At 43.6% G+C, this 16,532-nt stretch overlaps 1 long non-coding RNA gene across 1 annotated transcript; it reads right to left on the reverse strand.

Annotated features, from left to right (window-relative positions):
* Window positions 1-12,742: 12,742 nt before the first annotated feature.
* On the reverse strand, window positions 12,743-15,598 carry LOC147996408 (uncharacterized). Its single transcript, XR_015676513.1, has 2 exons — window positions 15,283-15,598; window positions 12,743-13,765 (listed from the first exon to the last, which is right to left on the reverse strand). It is a non-coding gene; the product is annotated as an uncharacterized LOC147996408 (long non-coding RNA).
* Window positions 15,599-16,532: the final 934 nt, after the last annotated feature.

Here is a 16,532-nt window from a genome sequence, read left to right on the forward strand (position 1 = left end):
TTCTAGCTAACGAGACAAAGTTTTATCAGCTAAACTTTAAGCTGATTGGTCCTAGGTGAAGCCAGAGGGGTGTTGGATGGGTGGTGAACAGGGGAATTTCAGAACACTGAGATAACAGAGCATAAGTATAATAATAATATTTTTTGGTTTATTAGTACATTCTTCAGTGTTAGCTATGGATAATTACTTCTGGGAAGTGGAATCTGAGATCCTGAACTTAATTTCACCTTATGAGTAAAATGGAGACTGAACACAAAATGGCCACAGTTATGTTAAGGAGCAGACCTCAACATTTCCCCCTTGAACCTGTACCTTAGGTTCAAATCGTTGACTCTTAATTTTTGTCTGAGGGCAGGGGTACCAGTTAAATAAACTTTTACACCAGCCTTTGTTGGCATTTTGTATTTCTGACAGGTATTGATCAATTTGATCAATGAAATTTTGATCTCCCTTAGTAAGTGCTGCTGCTCCCTTGCTGGCAGACCCTGCTGTGCCCATGCGTACTAAGAGAGGCACTAGTACTGGGGCTGCCCTGGCCATCCAGGACCTGTGTAGAAGTCCCAGGTGTCCCCAGCCTCCCTCTCTAGAATAATGGTACATCTGAGGCCATAGATTACAAGCAAGCAACAGTCAGAAGTCTCAGTGAGGACAAAGGGACTGACATAGGGAGTTAGTCCCCAGGCACAAGCAAACCAAGTGCCTTTTGGAGGTCCTAAATAGTAAGGGGAAACTCCTGCAGTTAACATCTGTGGGTGAATTGTTACACCACAGTGTTGAGGTGCTCCCATACCCCACCCCTACCCCTCCAGCTGAGGACCAAACCCAGTACTCCACCACTGAGCTAAATCCCCAGCCCCTGATAGTTTTTATTTTAAGTTTAATTTTACTCTTTTACTTATTTACTTTACATCCCACTCACTGCCCTGTAACTTTATATCTTTTTTCAAACCTTATTTTTTAATGGTGGTTTTAAATGCTTTAACCTCCCTTGTAGCCCACCACCCTCTAGAGGTAATGGAAAAGAAAGGATTTGGGGGTTAGGTGGGATGGACCTGTTTAGAAAGGTTCTTTGGAGCAACTCCCATCTTCGTTATCTGGAAATTGGCAGTTGAGTTCACAGGATAGCACTGTCCCTCTCCCAGTCACCCACTCCCATGATCCTTCCTCTAACCTCCCCTTCTCTAAGTAGGTGGGGGCATCTGGATCTCACCCCACCCTGGCACTTCAAGTCTCTGCAAGGCTAGGCGCTTCCTCTCCCACTGAGGCCAGACAAGGCAGCCCAGCTAGAAGAACGTACCCCAGAGACAGGCAACAGCTTTGGGAATGGCTCACATTCCAGGTGTTCGGGACCCCATGAAGACCAAGCTGTGTTTCTGCTACATACATGATTTAGGTCCAGTCCCTGTATGCTCTTTAGGGGGTGGTTCAGACTCTGAGAGCCCCAAGGGTCCAGATGAGCTGCTACCTGACTCGTTAGTCTCCCTGTGGGGTTCCTATCCCCTTTGGGCCCACAATCCTTCCTCCTATTCTTCCATAAGAGTCCCCAAGCTCCATCCACTGTTTGGCTGTGGCTGTATCTGTCTGAGTCAGCTGCTGGGAGGAGTCTCTCAGAGGACAACGTGCTCCCATCTGCAAGCATAACCAGATCATTAATAGTGTTAGGCGTTGGTGCTTGCCCTCGGGATGGGAGACTCTGATATCTTAATGAGATTTTGTATAAACAGAGGCTTTGTCCTTCAATCCTCCCCAAATCAAGGTGAGCTCATGCCCCCAACAGCATAGTTGGCCTATTTGTGCACCCATTCCTCTATAGTTAGGAGCTTGTGCTCCCAGAGATTAGGGTTAGGGTAGTTGCAATTTCTACACAGTATGGAGGTCTTGGATCCAGCTATGGCCAGCAATCAGAAATTAGGTCAGAAATTGTGGAACTAAAGAACTGATAAGTATCTTCTGTGTCTAAGGGGGACTTGTGGAGTCAAGGGAGAGATAACCAGGTTTGTGGAGAGGCCCATCAGTCATGTAGTGGCAGAAACAGATTGCCGAGCAGTTAGCTCTTGCTTTGAGGCTGTTCTTCCTAGGTCAGGGAGAGGGTTTAACACTTTGTTGGGACCAGTAATGTCTAAGACCCTGTTATTGGTGGCCTGGAATCTCTGGATGGAGAACATCATCCCAGGTTCCTTATCAGACACATAAAGGTGGAATCCCCAAGTCTTCCCTGTGCCCCATACATTATTTATATCATTTTTTTTTTCTTAATTTGAATGGGGTTGATTTTTTTTTCCAGTTTTTCAGAGTGGTTCTCAACCTTCTGTAACGGAATATAATTATCCTCATCGATTACCCAGTTGCTAAGGTTTCATAGTCCCATACTGCACAGAAGTATATATCTTGTCCCCCATAATCAGGGTCTCCATTTGAGGGACAGGCATATATCTGAAGAGTAGCTAAACTGTTTCCATACTCTGGATCCCGTATCCAAAAAGACCTAGTGAATGAGGGAAGCTAGAGAATGTTTGCAGTCTTTGGGTGCCTATTCCATTTTGGCCCAAACAATTTACATTGGTCAAAATTGAGGGTGGGGGAACCATAGGCAGTAATACTAGTAATTAGGCTCCTGCCTGTGGTGCTAATCAAAGTCCATGTGTGTTGTACTGGAGCCTGTGCCTCAGCAGCTCAAGGAAACACAAAATAGGAACTAATCTCCAGAGTGTTTTACCAGGTTGATTTTTAACGGGGCCTGTGGGTGTTGACTGATGTCTAATCACTGGTCCAGTCCTGATGTTTCCCGATGCGAACTTCAGATGACAGTCCAGGATTGGATCCCATCTATCTTCACGGCCATCAGGATGCTCAGAATCACAAAGCAGGGTCCTTTTCAGCACAGGCCCAGGGGCATTCCTTTTTGACCTAGCATTTCAGCCTTTAAGGTGGGACAATGGATGTCATATTTTTCTTCTGTAACTTCTTCCTGCTGACATTAGGATGTTGTATTAGGGACCCTGGGAGACTGAAGTGTTAGTCAAAGGCTGGACAGTGGAGCATTTATCAGAAGCATCAGCTGAAAGCCAGGGAGTCATCGCATCCAATGGACTGGTTAACACCAGCTTTCAGCAAGTCCAGACTCAGCAGCTCCATAGGTGATCCCTGGATGAAGTCAGTTAGCCAGGTGAAAACCTACTGAGATAAATATAGACTAGGGACAGAGGTTAACATTGTCTAGTAATTGGCGAAGGTGAGAAATCTCAAGACCAAGGGAAAAATCCTATTTTCAAGAATAAGTAGGTATACTTATCTGAAGTTCATTCGATCTGTGGCAGGTGGATCCAAATGACCTTTTGATTCCCTGAAACGTATGTGAACAATAGTTTAAAAAAAAAGATGTATATTAGTTTTACCATTATACTGAAATCCATATTTTAGAAAGAGTGGTTAACAGGTATCTGTAAGACGACAGAAGATTCGTGCCTTTGAGACCTAGTAAAAGGTTTAGATTAAAAGGCACAGAGCATTCTTTCTCAGTCCAGAGAGCGAGATAATACAGATTGGACAGAGATGTTTTTAGCATGATGAGAAATACCTTTAAGTCTATGTTCAAAAGACAACCAAAAGAGAATTTAAAATCTTGAGTTTGTGACAGAATTGTAAGCAACCAGTGCTCCATCAGCTTAACAAAACCCAATTGATCGATATTAAAATTCGGAGCTTTGAAATCTTAGTATAACAATAGCATGGGGGGTATGGAACACTTCCTCCTTGTTCTATGCATCTTACATCATTTCTTATATCTCCTTATATCATATTCCTAAAACACCTTCTTAGACCCTCCAATCTTACACACCTTTTTAGTCTCTCCAACACTTATAACTTATATTTACCAAACTCAAACATCTTTTATCTGAAGCATTTTTTGTTTTTATTTATTTATTTTTTAAGATTTATTTTATGTATGTGAGTACATAGTTGCTCTCTTCAGACACACCAGAAGAGGGCATCAGATCCCATTACAGATGGTTGAGAGCCACCATGTGGTTGCTGGGAATTGAACTCAGCCTCTGGAAGAGCAGCCAGTGCTTTTAACCGCTGAGCCACCTCTGCAGCTTGCATTTTTTTTTTTTCCGGAGCTGGGGACCGAACCCAGGGCCTTGCGCTTCCTAGGTAAGCGCTCTACCACTGAGCTAAATCCCCAGCCCCGCAGCTTGCATTTTTTATTCTTAAATCATTTTTCTATCATCATCCAAGTTTCTTTTTACATTCTCTAACATTTATCATTTGTATTTATCAATCACAAACATTTTCCTAGGCCCGCATTTTTTTATATCCTTAGACATTAAATAAACTTTTTCTATTTAATTCTTTATCATGAGACATAGGCAACTAATTATTGAGAGCAGTCATTTAATATGAAGCCTGTGGCCACGGCAAACCTCTTTGGCCTTTTGAATAAGAGACCTAGTAGTTTTAACTAACTGATGAATTGACTAATGAACTAACACAGTGGTAGATTACCTGGGATAAGGAGCTAGCTGCCTGTTGTCCTCTAGCTGTCAAATTAGTTAGCTTAGCCATCAATATGATCAGAGATATGAGAAGGATAAATTGTAATCTAAATGATGGAGATTAGTTAATTTTCTTCTGCCACCTGCTGAATCCCATCTCACAGGCACAGAGATGTAGCAGAAGTAACCAACAGCTTTCTTACCAAAGAAGCTGAGAAACTCCGGTGCCGCTGGCTTGCTGCCAGCTTGTACACATCAAGCCAGGCAGGAGGCCCGGCTCCTCCCGCAGCGCCAGACTCCAGCTGCAGGCGCAGGGCTTCAGGGGCAGCACCAGTTTACCAGCTTTTGTTGTCTCAACTCGACCACTTGTTCTAAAAATCCTTGAAATGAGTTAAAACTAAGTCAAGGGGTGAGCGGCCAAAAGATGAAGTTTTAACCAATTTTTTCTTCTCCCAAATATGAAACACAGAGCAACAATTAGGCAACTAAATAAAACTAAAACTACGGACATAAACTGACAGACGTTGACAGAACAGCATGCCACAGACAGACAGCAGAGTTTCGGGGAGGGAGAGAGAGAGAAGAGAACCAGATGTGCCACCAAGGAGTCCCAGAACCAGAACTAGGCATCCCCCAGTGAGAGCTGGAGAGCAAGCAGGACGTCTCCCGACCGCCTCGGACCCCAGGAGACTTTGCTGTGTCTAGCCCTTTTCTTTTGGGTCTCCAAAGATCTAGACCAAACCAAGAAACAGAACTGCACAGGTATGGGAAACTTAACTCCTCGTGGAGGTGTTCACTAGCAATAATTGAGGGGTGCTTGAGGGTAAGGGACGTTCCTGGCCAATACACCAAATGTCGGGGTTCAGGAATTGCCACACATACCATACAAACACTGATCTCAACTGCTGATAGCACACTGTCTGATCTGTGGACAAGCAGGACACTGCGATACTGACCGCCTAAGTTTGGCTAGACAAAGATAGGACAGCCTTCCCAAGTTCCTGCTTCACAGAAAAGTCTGACAGGGCCTGGCATCTGAAGAAAGATGCTCCAGTAACCACAGAGGAACCTGGGGACCAGGTAACTGGTAAGCCTCTCATTTTTAACAGACTTGGAAACTGCTAGGTCTGCCCTTCCTGCTTCCTGAGGTAAAATTTATCCTTCTCGGGTCTCTGATGGGTTTGAAGACTAAACTAGTAAAAGAAGTAACTTTTTTACTACTCCTTTATCTAAAGAAACTCGCTTTACAATGACTGCTTCCAGTAATTAGCCACCTGTGTCCCATTCTGAATAACTGGACAGGAAAGTGTAAAGTTTACATGAGATCTAAGGGTACAAAAGCTTAAGTTAGGAGGAGCTAAAAAAGTATTTGAGGATCTAAGAAAGCATTTGAGGGTCTAAGAAGGTGCATTTAAAGTCAGCAAATGCAAGCTATGAAGGTTGGAGGATATAAAAATTTAAATGGTGATCTTAAAAGTGATTTAAGGTATATAAAAATAATGAAAAATCATTTTGCTCTAGCTCTTGCTATGACCCAAAGGCATGCGTCCACTGCTCTTTCTACAATGTAGATTTCAGCACAGATTACAAACAGTGGTGATGCTGACATATCTAAAATGTATCTCTCTCTGTACACTTAAAAAGATTCCACTAGGATCCATCTCTCACAGGTCAAATGGACTCCAGATAGGAACTATCTGTCCATCAACAGCCTGTTTTCCTCCCTATCTGCCTAGTCCCGAGAGTGGGTTCTAGTCCCCTTTCCTGGGACCCACCCACAACTACCAACACCATGGGCCTAAAATGTTTCAAGTATAAGAAACCCAAGAAAACATTTTTCTCCCTAAACTCCTTAACTTCATCTCCCACCCCTAACATATAGACCTGTTCCAGCACCATGCCAACTGCAGGTGTTTCTTCAAAATCTGCATTCAGGACGGCTCCAAAAGCAGCTACCCACAGACACTTCAGCTGGGTCTTCACATCGCTAGCCTCAGATGGTCCCACTACCTGGACAGCAGGTAAAACAGCATGCGCTTCCTGGACTTGGCCAACATTCCAGCTTTTTGCCCGCTACTCCCACTCCAAATAATGACTCCTCAATGTCAACAGGAAGTGGTCATAGACGATTATGTTGCCCCTTATTCATTTATTACCAACAAAAGACTGGGATGTTGAGATTCAGACCCAGGGCAAGGGACTGAGGTGCCTATTCAACAAACCGAAGCAGACTCATCTCCCCTCCAGGCTCTCCTTAGTACCCCTCAGTTCCTACCTGAACTTTCCAGTCCCCAGCCTGGGCGTCCTCGCCCCGAGACGCTCTTCACTGTTGTGGTGGTTTGAATATGCTTGGCCCAGGGAATGACCCTGCTGGAGTGTGGCCTTGTTGAAGGAAGTGTGTCTCTGTGGAGGTGGGCTTTGAGACCCTCTTCCTAGCTTCCTAGAAGTCAGTCTTCTCCTGTTCACCTTCTGAACAGGATGTAGAACTCTCAGTTCCTTCTCTGGCTTCATTCCTTGGAAGACCAGTGAACCCGCCCAAGAGTTGCGCCCTCCTCCCCCAATAAACCTGTCTTTGTATACTTAAATTTGGTTTAAAATGGCTCATTTCTTCAGCTTTCCGTCTGTTCTAGTCTTACCAGTCATGAATAACAGACTGTAATGAGCCCTGATCTGTGAAGCACATCCTGGGGTCATGCCTTACTTTCTGTGGGCCTGGAACTCAACAGGTGCTCTTCTCTGCGTTTCCCAACAGGTCCATTAATCTGGGTTTCTGGTTGACCTCAGGGAAGGAGAGCTTTCTCACCACTCGAGAAGGTAAAATGAAAAGTCCATTGTATTTGAGCCATTATTCTTATTTGAGTCTACTTATCATAGCCATTAGTCTATCCTAACCACACAGCCTACTGCTGCTGATGTATTCACAGAGTAAATCTATCTATTCAGAAAGAAATTCTCAGGATGGGGCTGGAGAGATGGCTCAGGTTTAGAGCAGTTGGTGCTCTGGCAGAGGTCCTGCACAATTCCCACCACTCACATGGCAGCTCACAACCGTAGGTGGCTGCGGGTCCATCACACCTTCTTCTAACCTTTGTAGGCGTTAGGTACACATACATGCGGCCAAAACACTCATATACATAAAATAAGTAAATCTTTAAAAAAAAATCTCAGCAAATCTTTAAAGTGAGGTTAAAGCTAAGGCACGGTATTGGCACGGGATGTGGCAAAAGGAGTGAGGATGTTCACTGACCACAGGTCGAAGGAAGAAAGATATTTCAATGTGTGCTGGTGCCTTAAAACCAAGGTATATCTGTAGCGTCTCCTCGCTCCACAGAATCTCTTTTCTCTATTAAGATTCCATTCAGGAAAATATTGGAAGGTTTTGTTTTTTTTTTTAAGATTTTATTTATTTATTATAATTATAAGTACACTGTAGCTGTCTTCAGAAACCAGAAGAGGGCATCAGATCTCATTACAGATGGTTGTGAGCCACCATGTGGTTGCTGGGAATTGAACTCAGGACCTCTGGAAGAGCAGTCAGTGCTCTTAACCATTGAGCCATCGCTCCAGGCCCAGAAGGTTTCTGTTAGGTTAAAATCTTTTTTTATTTTTTACTTATTTTATTTACTGACAACAAATTTTCTTTTCTATAATATATTCTGATTACATTTTCCCCTCTCCCAATTCCTTCTAGATCCTCCCTCTTCCTCACGCCCAAACCACACCCTTTCTTTCTCTGTCATTAAAAAACAAATAATAAATAAATAAATAATAATAATAGGAAATAAGAACAAATAAACTGAAATAAGAGAAAACAGACAAACAAACAAAAAAAAGAGCCAAAGAAAAAACACAAGAAACACATCCACTGAGACACACACATTCCCACACACAGAAAACCTACAAAAACAAAATCAGAAACCATACAATATAAGAGAAAGATCTGTAAGGTTTTGTCCAGAGAAAGAATTAGGAAGCAACAACAAAAACACTCTAAAATACCACTGAGCTCCTTTTGTGTGGTCAGCCGCTGCTGGGCATGGTTTGGGTTGTGCACCCAGTGAGAAGTCACTGCAGAAAACTAGTTTTTCCCTTTGCCGCAGCTGTCAGTTGGAGATAGCTTCTGGATTAGAGACGGGGGCTTGTGTCTACTTCCCCTCCCAGCACTGGGAGCCCATCTGGCTTAGACCTGCACAGTCTATGTGCTGCTACCGTCTCACAAGTGTAAGTTCACATGTGCGTCAGTCGTGCCTAGAAGGCCTTGTTTCCTTGGCCTCTTCTATCCCCACCCTGGGGTCAAAGCTGTGCACCTTCGAACCTGACTTAAGTTCAAATATAAAACAACACAGTAGGTGTGTAGGAGCTGCACGGTATATGGTACGTACCTAAGGAATCTGGTCGGACTTTCTGTTGGTCGGTTAGTTGGTTTTGGTGAGACAGGGTCTCCTTTGTAGACTTAAACTCAAGATCTCCCTGCTTCTGCCTCCCGAGTGTTGAGATCTTAAGCATATGTAGCCTTCTCCACTCCCAGCCCTATTAATTCTGAAGCTGAAATTTCTAGCCTTACAAGAGCAGATGCTTCCTCAGTCCTCAGGTCAGCCCTGAGACAAGGAATTTCCTCTCTCTCTCTCTCTCTCTCTCTCTCTCTCTCTCTCTCTCTCTCTCTGTGTGTGTGTGTGTGTGTGTGTGTCTTTCAGAGAAAGATCAACAAATTTCAATATATTTCATATATGCACTTACAGGATATGCTTTTATTAAAACAAATTAAAATGCAAATTTGCAGTATAAAGAAAATTCTTACTCTGAAAAGTCATATTCAGTGACTGTCTTAGCTTTCGTTTCCTGTAGCTATGATAAAAGACTCTGGTAAAAGCAGCTTAAGGGAGAAAGGCTTTTTTTGTCCCACAGCTCTAGGGTAAGCCCCTCATAGGAAGGAAATCACAGAGGCAGGAGTGAGGAGCCCGCCAGGTCTCGTCCATTCTTGGGGACAGAGGGCCATCGTGGCCACATGGTGCTCACAGCCAGTTCAGGGACAGGCCCACCCACAGTTAAGATGGCGCTTCCCATGTAAATGAAGGCGATCAAGAAAACCTCCCACAGGTTTGTCTCCAGGACCCTCTCTAAGTGATCCTAAATTTTCTCACATTGTCAATTAATACTAACCGTCAGGACCACCTTTAATATACAATGTGAGACATACTAATGAGCTTGAGATGAACTTACTAATGCTTTTTGATAAGAGTGTTGATTTCTAATGAGTTATTCTGAAAACGATTTTTATCATAAATTATATCTACAAATTACATACTCTTATTTCTGGAGGGAATCTTTCAATTAAGCTATAACCAGTTAATAATAATGTAAACAATTAGTTTGCCAAAACCCTTACAGGATACTACATTTCAAGTATCAGAATAAGATAAAGTTTTAGAAGCAGCATATACCACCGTTAAGTATGTTACAGTTTTTGCTATTTCTTTCCTAAGTATGTGTTTAATTAAAATGGAATTATATAACTTTCCCTCTCCCTTCCCCTCCTCTATTCCCTCCCATGTCCTCATCACTCTGAAGCTGATAGCCTCTTTTTCCTGTATTATTGTTACATATACACACATATGTGTATCCACAAACATAAATTCAACCTGCTGAGTCCTTTTTGGTTGATGGGCAAGCAAAAAAGGGGCTCATCTCTGAGAGAAGCTGATTCTCCTTCTCCCAGCAGCCCTGAGTTGCCTAGAGTTCTTTGTTTAGAGGAGGGAACCTGTGAAAACTGCCCCCTTTCACGCTGACTTGTCCAGGGATGGCCACTGTCCCAGTCTTGTTTAAGCAGTTTCAAGGAGAGATTGTTTCACTGCAGACTTCCCTATGCTCTCTGGGACTTATAGACTTTCTGCCCTCCTCTTCCATGGTACTCCATAGATGCAGTGATTAGGGGTATCCACTGAGGTTCATTCTCTATACAGAGGTGTCTTGCTTGGGCTAAGATCCTTCTGCCTTTATTGCTGTTTGAGAAAGAGTAGCTCAGAGTGGCCTGGAACTCACTATGTAGGCCAAAGCTGACTTCAAACTTTCCAGAATCCTCTAGCCTTGGCCTCTGGAGTACCGTGGTTATAGGCGTGTGTCACCATCTCTGAGACTCCTTTTGTAATTTTTTTTTAAACTGAATGTTAACTGTGCCTGGACAACAAAAAAGTCCCTTCTTTGCTGTTTTTCTTTGTTGTTTTTAAAGACAGAATCTCATGTGACTCAGGTAGCTTCCAATGAGGTATGTACCTGAGACTGGTCTTAAATTTCTCATCTCTGCCTCCATTTCCAGGGGCTGAGATTGTATCTATGCCAGGCCAGGAAGTCCTTCTTAGTTATGGCTTCCAGTCTTCCTTCTGTATTCTCAGGATTTCTTCTTACCCTGTTGGAGGCAGAGAGATTTGGGCCACTGGCAGCACTGACCGGTGTCAGAGCCACACACAGAAAGATAGGTACACAGAGGCCTAAGTTCCTTTCTTAGAACTAGAGGGAATGAATGGTCCATGTGCCTAGGTTGGTTACTCTCTCAAAGAAGAGAGCTGGCCCTCCAGAGGAAGCTGCCCCAAAGACTTCTTTAATGAGTATTTTGTCACCTGCACAGACACTGGTTACATCTCTTGCTATTTCTTGCCACTGGGGCGGAACAGCCTCAGCAATGTACCCGGGTGGAACTAGGAGAGGCTGCCTGGTTTTTCTGAAGGACTTCAGTCACTAACCCATGCCATGGAAGTTACTGTACCATTTCCTCTCCTCAGCCCATGAAGCTGTTTTCCTCCTGGAAGAAGAACACTGTGTGTGCCTTCCCAGGAGAGACCCTTTTAATCTACAAGAAAAGTCAACTGAGAGCCAGGAGTAGTGGCTCATACCCGTAATCCCAGCACTTGAGAGGCAGAGACAGGAGGATGAGGTCTAGATTAGTGGGGACTACATAGTAAGTTCCAAAAAAAAGTAAAAGTGTTTACTGTAGAAGAATGAGTATCTGAGTGTGATTCCTAAAACCATGCCTTAGTTAGGATTGTATTGCTGTGAAGAGACACTATGACCATGGCAACTTTTTTAAAAGGAAACCATTTACCTGGGGCTCCATTATCGTCATGGTGGCATGTAGGCAGACATAGTGCTGGAGAGGTAGCTGAGAGTTGCACATCTGGATCGAAAGCAGCAGTAAGAGACAAAGAGCCACTAGGCCTGGCTGGAGCTCCTGAAACCTTAAAGCCCCACCCCCACCCCCACCCCCACCCCTCCCGGGACACACTTCCTCCAACTAGGCCATACCTCCTAATAGTGCCACTCCCTATGGGCCTATGGAAGCCATTTTTTTCAAACCACCACAAACCACATTTTAAAAAAAGAGGCTGGGCATGAAGGTTATATTGATATCTCAGAATTGAGGATACAGGGATAGGCAGATCCCTGGGTCTCCTTGATTAACTAATGAGCTTCAGGTCAAAAAAAAAAAAAAAAAAAAAAGGAGGTGGATAGCACTGTGGTGGTTTGAATAAGAATGCACCCCCCACCCCCACCCTACTCCCGCCCCAGGGGTTTATACATTTGAATGCTTAGTCACCGAAGAATGACACTGTTTGAAAGGAATAACAGGTGCAGCCTTGCTGGAGGAAACAAGTCTCTGGGAGAGGGCTTTGTGGTTTCTAAAGCCCATACCGGGCCCAGTGTCTCCTGCTCTGTCTTAGATCAGGGGATAGCTCTGAGCCACTTCTCCAGCACCAAGTCTACCTGTTGCACTGTGCACCTTGCCATGATGATAATGAACCAAACCTATGAAACTATAAGTCAGCTCCAATTAAATGTCTTTTATGAGTTACCTTAGTAATGGTGTATGTTCACAGCAACAGAACAGTGACTAAGACAACATCTGGGAAAGAATACAGATTGCTGGGGTTGGGGATTTAGCTCAGTGGTAGAGCGCTTGCCTAGGAAGCGCAAGGCCCTGGGTTCGGTCCCCAGCTCCGAAAAAAAAAAAATAAATAAAAAAGGTTTCATTTTAAAAAAAAAAAAAAAAGAATACAGATTGCTGTCTGGCATACACACACACACACACACACACACACACACACACACAGAGAGAGAGAGAGAGAGATGCACACAAACATGCATGCATGCACACACATATATGCTGCATATGCATCTATTAAAAAAAAGTACCAGAAAAAGGGGAAAATTTAACTGAAGATCATGCTAGAATAAGAAACAAATGAAAGCAAATCTTAATTCTAATAAAAGGTCGTTTCCCTTTTTATTTTGTATGTATTTTAAATGCACTATCCATTTATTAATGTAGTGTGTGCGGTTGGTTCCTAAATCAAGCTCAAATCAGCTATTTTAGCATGAAGTACTTTTCCTTCTGAGCCATCTTACCAGGCCCTCTTACTTTTTAAATGAAGAACTTCGAACACAGACGTTGTCGACTAAAGCACACATTTTGTAATCTATTTACAACTCTGCATTCAAGAGCAGCCTGGTGCACATAACAAGTTCCTGGACGGCCAGGGCTATATATTATGAGGCCCTGTCTCAAAACACCTGTATAAATGAAGATGGCTTTCAGCTTCATGGTTGCATTTTCATGAAAAAGGAATAATGACTTCAAAGCTAGCCAGACCTGCATAGTCCCCCCCATTTGGTGAGAAGACTAAAAGTAATTCTACAATTCTGTTTATTTTCTAGACTTACAGGGCTATGGGTTTAGTTCACTTTCAACTCGATTAACTGCTCTGGAAATTGAGCAGTTCAGTAACTGAGGATGGTCCCAGGGACATTCTACACCCAACTCCTTAGACCCACTAGTGCTAACACACTAGTCTGTGAGGCTCAGCCGAGAGAGGACTCTGTGGATGAAGTAAGAGCTTGCTGCCGTGCACACCTCTGTAATCCCACCACCTGGGAACCTGAGGCAGGAGAGTTTTGGGTTTCGTAGCTAGACCCTGTCCTGAAAAACTAAAACAAGGGGTAGACACGGCTTGGTGATAGAGCACTTGCCCAGCACACACGAGGCCTTGAGTTCAATGCTCAATAATAAAAAAACCTTGGAACTCTTCAGAAGCTGTGATTTCACTGTTGGCAAATGGCACGGCCTGCATTTGGAGCAGAAGGAAGTTAGCCCAGCACCCATGGACTTGGATGTCAAGGCCAGTTTGATCGGAACACCTGTGTGCCTTTGAACATGTCAGCGCTTCTCTTGAATCACTCCTCCCCTGCAGCTCACAGGCGCTGCGCTCAGCTGTCACGTCCTATCAGTAAGAAAGTAAAATCTCATGAGTCAGTAGGGGTCTGGCACATTCTACCTCTCAGAACCTTTTTTAATTAATTCACTAAAGTCTTAATCTAAGTGAGCAGCTCAGTAAATCTCCTCCACAAGTTTCCACGGTTTAGCTGACAGATGAAAATAAACAGCCCTCCAAGTTGGTCTTTCCCACACACCCTGGAAACTCTATACAACTCAAGGTTGAGACTCAAAGAAATCCAGACTTAATTCCTCCAGCAAATCACGTGACTTGCAAGCCTCCCGGCAAATACTTTCCATTACAAGATGCAATGGAAGCTGAGGCTCTAATCGCTTTTGACATCAATAGCTTGGATAACTTGTAGACATTCTTTTCCCCTTGATCTTTCTCAAGTGAGCTTAACCTTTCTGTATTTAGAGAAACTTCACAGATTCTATACTGACAAGAGGGGAGGTCCTACTTGCAGATTAGACACACTCCTTCCTCCTAAAACATTTAAGTGAGCCACATTACGAGGTCACGAAGGCCATCTGAAAAAAGGAGTGCGGGGTAGGGACCCATCAGTGAAACGGCTACTGTGCTAGTGGGTCCCCATCCTCAACTTCCCTCTATGTGTAGAGTGTCCAGGATGGAACCGTCACTCATCCAAACCAGTATTTATTATTTTACATACCCAAAGCATTTGGGAAGACATCAATATAAATAATACCAGCAAATGTCATTAAATTGATAATGTACTATTTCCCTAGACTCTTAAAAAATACACTGCAATGAGAAGAACTCCATTTCACTAAGGAATAAAACAAGAAGTTTATAGTTTACAAAGGTCAGACCTGGGGTTGGGGATTTAGCTCAGTGGTCGAGCACTTGCCTAGCAAGTGCAAGGCCCTGGGTTCGGTCCCCAGCTCCAAAACAAAACAAACAAAAAAAAAAAAAAAAGAAAAGAAAAGAAAAGGTCAGACCTATACCGTGGCACAGACTATAAGTATATGAAATCCTAATGCTGTTTGTAATGCAGTGAGCAAGTATGTCAGACTGTCTAATCTGGAGTACCTAACAGCATCCTGAATTAAGCACACAAATGTCTGTGGACATTGTCAACCAGCAGAACCAGGCTATCTTCTGCTACACTAAGTCAGCGGGAACCATGCTACTTTTTTTTTTTTTTTTTTTTGCAAGAAAGTAAATTATTCTAAATCTGAATGTAGATTACTTATCAGTAAAAATGTTTAAATTGATTTGGGCTACACTAGGCCGAACCAGTTGTAGAACCATACAGTTTGAAACAAGGGCATGTATGAGAAAGAACAGAACTAGAACCCACATCCATCACCGGGTGGTGTTCTGGGGAGTGCAATTCCATTTGAGAAAATTGCCACCACATCTTCTGGTGTCATGGGCGGGCAGACCACAGGGCAGGCCAGCTTGGAGTGAGGGCCTGTCACGACGTAATTTGCATGCAAATTAGTTTGTGGGCGAAAGAGAAAAATCTATATTCTACATATTGTTTTTCTCCAAGTCACCTCATTTTCTGCACTCCTACTGTTGTTCCGTCCACAGTCTAAGGACCGGAGAGCATGAAGTGGAAATGATCAGTAAGAAAAGACTGTCCTGGAAAAGCCCAGCGTCCCGGCAAAGCCCAGGCTGCAGATTCCCGCCGCCCTCACTGCCCCGCGTCAGGGGCCTCGCAGGTACGGGGTCCACGGAGATCACTGGGCGGACCCCAGGGCTACCGCCCCGCCCCACCGGCCTCGGGCAGCGCCCGCACGGCAGGCTCGTCAGACGCCCTCTTTTTCCCTGAAAACTTTCTAGACGGTAGGGACTATTTTCTTCCAATGTAACCTTCCACCAAACTGGAGGGAAAAGTTACCCGAGGCTGGAGCAGGTCTGGGGTCTGAGGGGGAGAGGGGGGAAGGGAGGGAGACCCGCGAGAGCCCGGATTTGGAAAACACTGCTCTCTCTATTCTGTGAAGAGCCAGAGTTGGGATTGTTGGGTTAATTATTAAATGTTCACGTTGATGCTAAACAGTTAAGATATGTTAAAGACTATTGATGGAGGGTAGATTCCGCTAGACAAATGGTTGTTTTAAGACTTGCAGGTCTTATATTGTTATTAAGCCCTGCTTTCAAGTCCGTAGTTTTAACCGATAGGAAAACCAGGTCTCCAAAGAATGGAATCTTGAATCTTTAAGACAAATGTCACATCTAACGCTGCCCTTTCAGCATTGCTAAATTGTCTCCATATTGTGGGTGGGTACACCTGCAGAGATATTTAATGATTAAGAAACTCCATTAGACCTGCGTTTGTCAAAATGGGTAACAAAATCAGCTTGATAAGGAGTGTTAGAAAAAGAGGGAGGAGGGAGGAGGGAGGAGGGGGTAAAAGAAAGATTACATATTTAGGATCAGTGCTTTTTCATGAAACCTGAATCGAGAAATGAAAATATGGAGTGAATGCTGTGTGTATGGAATCAAGATGGAGAATACAATAATATTTTTTTGCTATGCTGACCTTGAACCAAGGTCCTTACACATTCCAGGCAAGTGTCCCATGCTGAACTGTATCCCCAGCCCTACAATATGTGTCTGTGAATTGCTGCTTAAAAAAAAAAAAAGAAGTCTGAGCCCACGGCGCTACACAGAGCACATAATATTTTTAGGATGCTTAGGTATGAAAGATTTGAAAAGGCATCTAATTTATTTCTCTGCTTAGACGGTGTTTCATTTTAAGAACAGTACAGACTTAATTATCTTCCCTATCATCTTCCCATCT

The sequence above is a fragment of the Rattus norvegicus genome, chromosome 2 (genome assembly GCF_021556685.1).
Source record: "Rattus norvegicus strain SHRSP/BbbUtx chromosome 2, alternate assembly SHRSP_T2T, whole genome shotgun sequence".
Classification (NCBI taxonomy): Eukaryota; Metazoa; Chordata; class Mammalia; order Rodentia; family Muridae; genus Rattus; species Rattus norvegicus.